This window comes from Acomys russatus, chromosome 2 (assembly GCF_903995435.1).
Source record: "Acomys russatus chromosome 2, mAcoRus1.1, whole genome shotgun sequence".
NCBI classification, from domain to species: domain Eukaryota; kingdom Metazoa; phylum Chordata; class Mammalia; order Rodentia; family Muridae; genus Acomys; species Acomys russatus.
The window spans coordinates 173,288-185,675 of record NC_067138.1 but is presented as its reverse complement, the minus strand read 5'-3'; the positions used below and the strand labels follow the sequence as shown (position 1 = coordinate 185,675).

Sequence of the window (12,388 nt, the reverse complement as noted above, 5' to 3'; positions counted from 1 at the left end):
CTTAATAATAAAGACTAGGACTGTAGGTTTTATCCATATTAAGTTGGAGCCTTAAAAACATAAACACAGGGGGCTGGAGAGATGGCTCAGTGTTTAAGAGCACTGTCTTTTTCCAAAGGACCTAGGTTCAATTCCCAGCCACCACATGGCAGCTGACAACTGTAATTCCAGTTCCAATGGCTCTGACACCCTCGCACCAATGCACACAAAATAAAATAAAATAATTTTTAAAAACTTAAACACAGTCCACAAAGAGAGTAGAACAGTTTCCTGTATGATTAATCATGTCACATTTATAAGGTTAAATATGCTTTTTTTCCTATTTACTTTTTATTCATAATCATAAACTTAACTATGCAATCCAGCTAAACTTGGAGAGGAATGAGGACAATATGGAACCTAAAGAACTTCAGCAAGAGCAGAGATTACAGGGTACTGCAAGCAGATGAGGTGGGGGCTCTCCTGAGGTATAGAAGGAATGGTCTGATGGGTAAGATGCCCTCAAGTCAAAAAAACTACAGTTGTCCACAGTCGGGAATGGTGACTTTCTTGCTGGTCTTGCCATTCCTGGATCCAAAGCACTCTGTGGCTTCCACGATGCTCATGCCTTCTTTCACCTTCCCAAAGACCACATGCTTGCCACCAGCCATGCAGTGTTGGCAGTGCAGATAAAAAACTGGGAACCATCAGGCATGGTGGCACATGCCTTTAATCCCAGCACTGGGGAGGCAGAGGTAGGAGGATCTTTGTAAGTCCAAGTCCAGCCTGGTTTACAAAGTGAGTCCAGGACAGCCACAGAGAAACTCTGTCTCGAAAACCCAACAAAATAAAATAAAATAAAATAAAAAACTGGGAACCACTTGTGTTTGGGCCAGTGTTTGCCATGGACAAGATGCCAGGAACTGTGTGCTTCAGGATGAAGTTCTCATGCTCAAATTTCTCCCCATAGATGGATCTGCCACCAGAGCCATTATGGTGTGTGAAGTCACCACCCTGGCACATGAATCCTGGAATAATTCTGTGAAAGGAGGAAACTTTATATCCAAATCCTTTCTCTTCAGTGCTCAGAGAAAAAAAGTTTTCTGCTGTCCTTGGAACTTTGTCTGCAAAAAGCTCAAAGGAGATGCAACCCAAGGGCTCGCTATTGACCTCGATGTTGAAGAACATGGTGGGGTTGACCACGGCTACAGCAAGCAATGACAGGGGACAGTGGTGTCTGCAAAGCCAGCTAAACAAGTTTTAAGGCAGTGACTTTTAGGCTTTGAGTATGAGGGTACAGCATAACAATCAAGTCTTAGCATTGTAAACAAATGAATTTTATTTATTTATTTATTTAATGGTTTTTCGAGACAGGGTTTCTCTGTGTAGCCCTGACTGTCCTGGACTCGCTTTGTAGACCAGGCTGGCCTCGAACTCAGAGATCCGCCTACCTCTACCTTCCGAGTGCTAGGATTAAAGGAGTGCACCACCATGCCTGGCTAAACAAATGAATTTTAATACAACAGAACATTATAGAATAATTAAAAACTGTAACAAACCCATTAGCCAGGGAGTTGAACCTGAATATCAGTGACAGGAGGAACAATATTTATTTATTTGTTAACAATAGATGGTCTGTCCTAGTGATTTAATGGCGGGGCATTCCGACCACAGCCAGTGGCAGCCCGCTAGTCCATACCGGGGTGCCAAGGAGAGCTGAGAGGTGTGTGGTGGACAGAGAAAGTGGAGCCTGAAGGCAGGGCAGTGATGGGGTCAGACAGGAATGAAGGAGATGCAGAGTGAAGTTTGGAACAGAAGGAAATTGTTGTGGGAAGTGTGTTAGAATGAGTTTGGTAGAAAGGATTCCACACTTACGACAATACTGGAAGAGTTCTCCCAGCTGGGCTACACCAATTTTATCTTTAAAAAAAAAAGAAAATAAGAAGAAATAAGATGCCAGACAAAAGATATTAGATGAGGAATTTATTAAATGAACATGGAAAGAGAAGGAATAGGGGAAGGGATACCTGAGAGAGAGGGGGGAGGGGAGAGAGAAGAGAGTAAGAGAGTTAAGGGAGAGAGGTAAGAGAGAGAGTGGGTCTTTCCTTTTATATACTGGGGAGGGCCACGCCCCCGTGGCAGCTAGGCAATGACATCACAAGTAAGCAGACTGAGGCAGACTCCTAACATATACCACACCTAAGTAGGACTTAACAGTGAATAACAGATGATTAGTAGAAGACAACGGATGGTTTAATTAAATGCTTTGCACATTCTGGATCAAAACTGGGTAGTATCAGCAAGCAAATCATTGCTGAGAGAGTTGCAAACAATTTAGGGCTCATGCTAGTCAGGGAATTATAACACCAAGAAAGTAAAACTGAAAAAGGAAGGAAGACCCATTTATATTGTTTGTGTCATTTGCAGTTAATGCAGATTACTAGTGACTTAAAGGAAACTTCTGTAAATTATAAATTACATATGTCGTATCACTGACGAATTCTATTTTAATAAATAACCTTTTTTAGAAACTGGTAATATACTGGGAAATGTTGTGCTCTATAATGAAATGCAGTATGAGGTTCAGGAAAGTTCCCAGCACCCATATTTAGAGATCTTGATGCTGAAGGAGCTTCAATTCAATTGTTGTCATTTTATTATGGACTGTTAAAGATAATTGAGATGTGCAGATTGTCAGTTGCCTTCTTTTCTTTCTTTCTTTCTTTCAGTTTTTCGAGACAGGGTTTCTCTGTGTAGCCTTGGCTGTCCTGGACTCACTTTGCAGACCAGGCTGGCCTCGAACTCACATAGATCTGCTTGCCTCTGCCTCCTGAGTGCTGGGATTAAAGGCATGTGCCACCACCACGCCTGGCTTTTGAATGGTTGTATTCTTAAATATCCTTGACTGCGCTTATGGTCATGATTGATTGCCACATGGGCTTTATTTGGCCTCCTATGTTTGTTTCAAAATTAAACAAAAGCTGAGAAGCAGAGTAACTAGAAATGGCATATTTAAGGTATAATGGATTAAATTTATTTCAGTTCAATATCTAAGGCTACATAATTTAATATAGTTCATGAAATGTTTGCTGATGTGTATGTAATATTGGTATAATAGAGTATCTAGTCTATTCTTATTGTGTTTTTAAGATTGACACTATATTTTTAATTTATACTACATTGTTTTCCCATTACCCTTTCCTCCCTACAACTTCTATTTTGCCCACCTCCAAGGACCTCATTATCTTGAGGTGTTTTTCCTTTGGCATCTGTATCTTGGCATTTTCTGTACCAAATATGAATGGCACATGCAGTTTAATCAAAGACAACAGCTGTGAGAACTAGTCTATACAATGACTGTGGCCTATAATGTGTATAATTTCATTCCTAACCCTATAGATTTAAGAAAATGATGGATAGTACACATTTACAGCCCAGTTGCAGAGGTCACACGTTGCTCTACAGAGTCTCTAGGAAGAGAAGGACAAGGACATCTCCAGCATGAGAGATAAATTGTGCATGCTTAACATGACATTTTGTTCCTTCCTCAAGCAGCAGCAATGTCCCTGCTTCTGAGCGGGACAGTGACTTTGCTCATTGCAAGAAGAGCTTAGCCTTAGAGCTGAAAGAAAGTTCCACTTGAATAAGAGGCAGGTGTCTGAAGAGCAGTTTCAGCTTAGAGGTCAGCAATATCAAGAGGAGTAAAGAAAGGAGGCAGAAGGTTGCAAGGTGACTGAGTAGTGTTCTTACTTGAGCAGGTTAACACATCTCCTTGGTACATGGTGTGCAGTTACTGATGTAGCAAATGCCTTTTTCTCAGTACCTGTCCATGAGCACTACCAGAAGCAATGTGCTTTTAGTTATTGGCACTGCCAGAAGTATACATTTACAGTTTTACCTCAAGGATATATTATGTCTCTAACTCTGTGTCATAACTTAGAAGGGATCAGATATTGGGGTGCAGCAGCCTACTAGACCCAGTTCTGCTCTAGGCTGGCAGCAAGAATGCTGGGAGACTTGCAAAGCAGAGCCGGGCAGCCTGACAGTTGGAGCTGTGAAGGAGAGATAAGCCTGTTTTTTATGATCCCAAGTGTGGGATCGGAACGGTCTTGTGAGAGAACAGGTGAGGTTAATCCACTAGAAGACCAAGTACCTTGTGCTGGAGCTTGATTGGTGCCTGCTGAAAAGAACCTGTGAACAGATTCAGGGAAGAGATATATAAATGAGCCCAGAACTGGAGGCGGGGCCTTGGGAGACTTGGGATAGTTTTGGCTGTTCAATGCTCTACTTCCGAGATGCTCCTAGAGAGAACCACTGGAGGGAAGGCTTCTGGGCTCTGACTCCTGCTGAGGTTCCAGGTTCTGGTAACTCCAGGTTCCAGTAGAAGATATCCTGCTGATTACTCCAGGAGAATCATTCCTTGGAACCGATATCCTTATGGTATTGTTATTGTGTTCTTTAATCCTCTTTTCCTATTGTTTTGATTAGTTGAGGTATAAGTGATGTAGGTTTGGTTAATAAGTTGTAATAAAATATATTGGTTAAGCGAACTGAGCCTACAGAGCTGTGTGGCCTGCAACTAGAGAAAGAGTGGGAAGGACCAGTCTCTGCAGGACAGGGACACTAAAAACCAGGAGAGTGACAAGGAAGAGAAAAAATCTGGGTAACCCTGAAAAGGTTTAGGGGAACGATGTGACTGGAACTGAAGGATAGTGGGTGGGTTTTTATGAGTATGCACCATTTCCTTCTGTGGATGGGCGGCATGTGGGGGCAGGTTGTTTATAGAAACCTAACAACTCTCCTCAGACACAGTTTCCTGGCTGCTGGCCTAGGACAGTCACCAGTCAGCCAGGTAGCCCTGTATCCTCCCAGGTCAAGGGGCTGTGGGATGGGAACCAGAGGGAGAGGAGCAGTGTGATTTCCTCAGCTGCCCTTTTTTTTTTTTTTTTTTTGGTTTTTCGAGACAGGGTTACTCTGTGTATCCTTGGCAGTCCTAGTCTTGCTTTGTAGACCAGGCTGGCCTGATTCGCCTGCCTCTGCCTCCTGCTCTTAAGGACGCCACTATCACAATTCTGTTGAGGATATCTTACTATTGTCGGGTAGGGGGTTTACTGTGATTTTTAAAAATTTCTTTTATGGTTGCCAGAATAATTTTCATAAAATCATCTCATGGAGCATTTGCAGTATGTATACTTGGACACCAGATTCACTGCTATAGCAGTTACAAACCTCCTCAAATTCAAATTCATCCATGCTTTCTTAACTCCCCTGTTCCTCTATTTGCCTATTCAAGAATGTGTCCTTTGTCCCGGGGAGTAGGCATCCACAGAAAGCTTTGTACATGTTGGTCATATGTGGAACTAGTGCAGATTTGATTGAATCAGAAAATATACTTTATAAAGCACCATAGTTACAATTGGAAATGTTAACATCTTGGATGTGAGCACAGCATTCAGAAATGTGTCTTCAATGCTGAGTTATTAATGGTATACCTTGGGTCTGATGAAAACTGAAGATCTGACTGCTCCAGGGTATGGTTGAGGTTTATTCTATGCTGTGTTCATCCTGAGATTCCCAGGAGAAAAACCAATTTCACCACTTGAGCAGGTACTATTATAAATAGTAAGACTTTGGTCAAGAGCTACAGGAGCTTATGAATACAAACCTATATGCTACCATACTTTCCCATGTGGCTTTGTTATTTTTGAAGAACTACAACTCCCAGCATTCCAGGTAGCTAATCTGGTTCTTGGGCAGATGGTATTTGCAGGTCAGTTTTGGGCTTTACAGTATGAGGGAGAAAACAGCCAGATGTATCTAGAAGAGTCTTGACTGAGCCATCTCATAAGAGGACCGAGAGGGGAGGAGATGGGGGACAGAAAGAGAAAGGAGGAGAGACTAGGGTTTAGGGTGCAACCAGGCAGCAAGAAATCACCTCTCCAAAAATCTCAGGTAGTCCTTTGTCCTGAGTCTCTTTGAGAGCCCAGGCCACTATGCATGCTGTGAGAGCATGACATCAGGCCTGTTATTATAGATAGAAAACTCACTATAGATTACAACAAAATTAAAATACACATTTTGAGTGATTATGATTGCTGACTTAAATCAGAAAAATGTCTCCTTGGTTCAAGGAAATCACCGTGCCTGTGCACATGTGGCCAAACTCTTGTTTTAAAAACTATGGCTTTTTAACACTGAGTTTTTTCACTGTAGACTTCTTGCAGGAGTGGGAATGCCTGGACCCTTGCCTCAGGGCTTTTTGTTTGTTTGTTTTGGTTTTTGGTTTTTTGAAACAGGTTTTCTCTGTGTTATCTTGGCTGTCCTGAACTCATTTTACAGACCAGGATAGCCTCGAACTCACAGAAGTCTGCCTGCCTCTGCCTTCCAAGTGCTGGGATTAAAGGTGTGTGCCACCATGCCCAGCTTCCTCTGGACTTTTTTCCCCCCAGAGACCTCCTGTTGTAGCAGCAGGGCAGTCTGGATTCTGTGGGTCAGAATCCAGTTTTCTTGCAATCTTTCTTTCTCAGGCTACCTGGGAAAATGGCTCTGCATGTGTGTAAACTGTGTGTGAATGAGTGTCACATCTCATAGACTAAGTGAAATCTTCAGTGAAGATGAGACATATTATGATAGTTTCTCTTTCCTTCATGGTTATCCTTTTGGCAGGTGTTAGCATCTTTCAGTTTTGTTCCAATAAAGTGCTTTGCACCTCTTTCCCATGGGCGGGTCTCCTACTGCTCAGCCAGATCTGCTCACCTGTGAATGACAACTAAGAGCCCTAGATTGTGAAGTCGATTGTAGCAAAGGATCCAGGTATGTTAGACAGATTGGCATGGTGTGGGATGACACTGAAGTGACAATAGAAACAGGACATGAAATTGATTTTGCAAGATTCTATTTCATTAATGATTCTGGAAAATTTCACTGAGAATAATGTTAGATGTGGTAAAACGGATTTCCCACTATAGGCCGTACAGTAAGCATTCAGTAGTTCCCTGTATTTGATTAGTTTTGAGTCTCTGGAATAACTGTTGCCCATTGAAAACAAAGTCTCTGACCTAGACTGAAAGCAGCCCTGGCTGTGGTGTGAACTGGGTGTGAACTGAGCCATTTGTGTGTGTAGCAAATGTTATAGCGAATTCCTTTTTAGGCTCTGTGACCTTCCTTATCATTTGCTTTGGTCAGATTCCAAGTGTAATCTTTGTATTTCCCACCCCTGTGAAATTACCCTAATATTGAACCAGAAAATCTTCTGTTACTAAAAATAGTCTTGCCAGTATGGCTCTAGTGGGCATGTCTGATAGATTGGATTGTAGCACACAGGATCCAAATTGGGATGTGACCACTGATGACTCTGCCCTCCTCCTCAGTCTGCATAGCTATTTCTGACATTGCTAATGGTATTACTATGTAGTTCAAGATATCTGAAGACAAGTGTGAGCGGTTTGATTAAGGTTCTTCTCCTTCTTCTTCTTCTTCTTCTTCTTCTTCTTCTTCTTCTTCTTCTTCTTCTTCTTCTTCTTCTTTTCCTCCTCCTTCTTCTCATTCTCCTCCTTTTCCTTCTCCTCCTTCTTCATTTTCAAGACAGGGTCTCTCTGTGTAGCCTTGGCTGTCCTGGATTCGCTTAGTGGACCAGGCTGGCCTCGAACTCACAGTGATCTGCCTGCCTCTGCCTCCGGAGTGCTCGGAGTAAAGGTGTGTGACACCACTGTTGGGCTGAGTTTTTGGGTTTTTTTTTTTTTTTTCCTTAAAGGAGATCCATTTGCTTTCTGACTCGATTGTCCCTTACATTTTTCTCTGTCAGAGAACCATGCACTGATGCACTGTGTTGAGTTAGTCCTGATTAACTTTAGCTTTGTGTCTGTCTGTATTATTCTGATATATGTTCCTTTTGTCTTCATATCTTGAGAGGTTTTATACTGAGCAAATGTCATATTTTACCGTGGGGCTTTAATGTATCTATTGACATAGCCGTTTTCATTTTCTCACTGAGTCTACATATTTGGTGTCTTACATAGATTCATTTGTAGGTGTTGAAACAGCCTTGCATTCTTTGTGTGAAGTCAAATTTTCCATTTATGTGTTATTTAGAGATGATCTCTGTGTCTGTGTAGATCCTGGCAATTGCTCTATGATTTTTTTATTTTTTTGCATATATTTGTTTGGGCTCTCCTGCTTTGTGATTTGAGGTAAAGCCAGCTTTACATGAGGACTTTCTATTGCTCCTCTTTTTTTTTTTTTAAATATATTTTATGCAGTGTTCTCCTTTTGGCATTAGTATAAGGTTTGTCAATGGAAAGGAGAATTCCATGTTAATCTGTCCAGTCCTCAGACACTGTTGGCGGAAACTCTTACTGCTTCAGTCTCAGCAGCTGCTTGCTGGGTATTGTAGCTGTATCATGTAGGAGGCTGATTTAGTCACTTGTTTCTAGGAATTCATGTCTTCTTCAGTTGTGGTTTATGTGTGTACAACTTTCCATAGCACTGCACAAAGTAACATTGAAGTTCTTGTCAAATCTTGCAGTATCCCCCTGTTAGCTCTACTTCTAATACATATAAATTCACTTTTCCAGCTTGAATTAGGTGAACGATGCTTTGTTAGTACTTTAGTCCCTGCACTGAAACAGTTCTGTTATGTTGAATCATTGTACTATCTTTGAGTCTCTATCTAGTTCATTAATTTCTGCATAGCCTTACTATTTTCTTTCTATATACTATTTCAGATTGTTTTCATGCTTGTAAAGCCTTCAGGCACATAACTCTGGGCAAACATCTTTCATAACCTGAGCCTCTTGCTGCCAAACTTCTTGACTTCTCTTTGTCACCCCACTTCTGTGTGTTTGTCTTTCCTGAGCTGTCACTCCTCTTATACTCTAAGAAAGTGTCCTTGGTGCTCCATCATTTCTGACTCACTGTTCATTGATTTAAGAGTCCACAGTAGCTACTTAAGGAACCATTAAAGGGCAGGAGATGTGACTCAGCAGTTAAGGGCAGTGGTTGTTCTTGCAGTTTCCAGGGTCAGTTTCCTGTGTCTGCCTGGGGACTTGACATCTTTCCAGAACTCAAGTTCCATAGGGCCTGTTATTCTCTTGATCTCTTTCAGTTGTCTTATTGCTCTATCTAGAACTTCAAATAAAATATTGAATAGATGTGGGGAGAATGGACAGCCTTGTCTTGTTCCTGATTTTAGTGGAACTGTTTTGAGTTTCTCCCCGTTTAATTTGATCTTGGCTACATATAGGCTTGCTGCAGATTCCCTTTATTATGTTTAGGTATGTGTTGGAGGTGGGTCTGATGTATTTTGATGCTAATTACTGCTTGCCAGCTTGTATCTGGCCCAAGAGCCTAACCTGTTTGACCAATAAAAGGCCATCACCCCTGGGCAGGGCAAATGGGATGGGCGTGGCTAAGGTTCCCTGGCTTTGGGAGACAGAGATAATCTTGTGAGAAGAGACCGGGGAGAGGAGAGGAGGAAGAAGAAGGCTGTACCATGCGTTGGGTGAAGGAGAGGCATATGGCCAGTGTGGATGGAGATTTGGTACAGATGCTGAAAATTAGCAAGTATTTGGGATTATGGGCAGGAGGTTGCTTGATAGAAATTATTAGAAGCAAATGGCATAAGAAGTAGTTTAGGGATTTAATATCTGCCCTGCCCAAGGTTAACTAAGGCTATTTTAAAATATAACAGGTGTCTTTGTCTTGACTGATTGCTAGTGGGTTAGAAATTAACACTGTAATGATAATTATAGGCCTAATACTGATAAATAAACCACAACAGTTATGTCCCTGGTATCCCTAATCTCTCTAAGACTTTTATCATGAATTGGTGTTGGAATTTGTCAAAGGCTTGGTAGCTGGCAAATGAGATGATCTTGTGTGTTTTTCTTTTTTTCTGTCAGTTTGTTTAAATAGTGGGTTACATTTACTGATTTTTGTATGTTGAACCATTCCTGCATCTCTGGGATGAAGCCTACTTGAACATTGTGTGTGATCTTTTTGATCTGTTCTTTGATAGAGTTTGCAAATATTTTATTGAGTATTTTTGGATCTATGTCCATGATGGAAATTGGTCAGCAGTGTTCTTTCTTTGTTGAGTAATTATATGCTTTGGGTATCAAGGTAACTGTGGCTTCATAAAATGAATTAGGTAATAATCCTTCTGTTTCTATTTTGTAGAATTGGTTGAACAGTGTTGGTGTTAATTTTTCTTTGAAAATCTGGTTGATTTCTGCATTAAAACCATCCAGCCCTGGTTTTTTTTTTTTTATTTGGTTGGGAGTCCTGTAATGAATTTTTGTTTCACTGGATGTTATAGGTCTACTTAAGTTGTTTACCTGATCTTGATTTAACTTTGGTAAGAATTGCCTATCAATGAAATTATTCATTTCTTTTGGATTTTCCAATTTGTTGGAGTACAGGTTTTTAAAGTGTGTCCTTAACTAGTCTCAGGATTTCCTCATTGTCTGCTTGTATGTCCTTTTTGTTTATTCTTTTTAAAATTTGCATATTCTTCTGTTTTAGTTAGTTTGGATAAGGGTTAGTTTATTTTGTTTTTTTGTTTTTTGTTTTGCTTTTTGCAATGAATCAACTCTGTTTCATTGATTCTTTGTTGTTGTTTTTTTGTTGTATTTTTTCTGGTCCAACGGAGTTTAGTTTATTTAGGGTTGTGGCATCAGCCTGGACTCCTGAACAGAAGCTACACCTTGATCCTGGGAGTTTCTTGCTGGGGCAGTGGGTGCTTGTGTCTGCCATGCCTTCATAGAGCAACACGGGGGAAATCCACCTGGATTTGGGCCGGGGGAATCCAGCCTAACAATGCCCTGAGGAATCATATTCTTATATATGCGCCTCAGCTTGGCTCGCTTCTGTTCGTTCCTGATGACAATTGCCTCCTCATAGAACTCGTGAGCCAGATCCTCATCTTTATCATAGAACACGGAGCTGCCGCACCTGAATACAAAAGGAGGCACCGCTCTGGCTATGCACTGCACCAAAGATTGCTCAACCACCCCGCCCCCCCCCGGCCCCCCCCCCCCCGGCCCCCGTCCTCCCCGCCCGCTTCCTTAGGGCTGCCGTCACAGTAGCAGAAGCAAGGTCCAGAGGCCAGGCCCTTTGGAGCTGCTGCCGCCCATGTCAGCCTCTCGGGCACTTGGCTAGGCTCTCACAGTGCAGCCGACACGACTATGCCCTGCCCTAGTCTTGACTCGCAGGTGCTGCAGGTGCTGCAACTGCTGCCCGATTCTTTGTTTTCTTCTCTTGGTTACCTATTTACTTGATTTTGAGTGTTATGAGTTCCTTTAGCTTTTGTTAGTTTGGGAACTCTCTGTGGAGGAACATTTTTAATTGTCTCTTGATCCTAAAGGCTTGCCTCTCATTTCTTGGCAAGTCTGTGTTTTCCAGTTGTAATCATCAATGTTTGGGTTTTTGTTACTTAAGTGATTGATATGGTTAACACATTGATTTGGGGATTTTCAAACTTTCTCATATATTAATGTCTCTGTGTCCTAATTAGCTTCAGCTCTCAACATTTCATGTGAGGGAGCCTCATTTGAGGGCATGCTCTCATCAGAATGTCTGGTTACTATGTCTGTGAGAGATTGTGTGACTGACAATTGATTTGAAAAGGCTCTTCCACTGAGGCAATATCCCTAAGCAAATGGGCCTGGGCCAGCCGAACTTGACATGGTGACCCTGCAAGAGAGCAAGCCAGGAAACAATGTTTGTCTATGTTGTTTGCCTTGACATTCTAGCTCGAGTTTCTATCCTCAGCTCCCAAAATGATGGACTGTGATCTGACAGAACCATCCCAAACTCCCACTTACTACCTGAGATGCTTATAATTAGAGGACAGAGCAAGTTAAAACAAAAAATGGTACACAAAAAGTGATTTTGCTGTTGGACAGATCCTAGGAAGTTCTCTTTGGGAGGAATGTGGAAAATATGAGAAACTGAGCTTAATCGGCTGTTTTTGTAGGACCTGGAAGGTCAGAGTGTTTTGAGTAGTGCAGACAGAAGAAGTTAAAGTCATAGGGATTCAGCAGAAAATAGACCCTGGGAAAAATTTAGCTAGAGGACATTTGTGTGATATTTCCCAAAATATTTCTTATTCTGCTCATGCCCTGAGACAGAATTAAAAAACAGTGGGCTGATTCTTAGATGGAATGTTGAATCTTTTGAATGGTTAATATCTGTGACTCACTCAGGACTACATTTAAAAAAAGCAAAATGTGGGCCAGAAGTAAATACAAAGTCTGCCCTTTGTAGAGAAAAACAGCACTAGGCAGTTTCAGGTGGCAGTCACATGCTGACACAGAGGCAGGACTTTTCAAGGAGAAAAGAAAGAGGGCCCTTGATCTGGATTGGAAGCCTAACAAGGTGCCTTAAGGGCAATACTTCCTCCTGCTAAGGC

At 41.7% G+C, this 12,388-nt stretch overlaps 1 pseudogene; it reads right to left on the bottom strand.

Annotated features, from left to right (window-relative positions):
• Positions 1 to 515: 515 nt before the first annotated feature.
• Positions 516 to 11,111, bottom strand: LOC127205777 (peptidyl-prolyl cis-trans isomerase A-like; annotated as a pseudogene).
• Between the last annotated feature and the right edge of the window lie 1,277 nt (positions 11,112 to 12,388).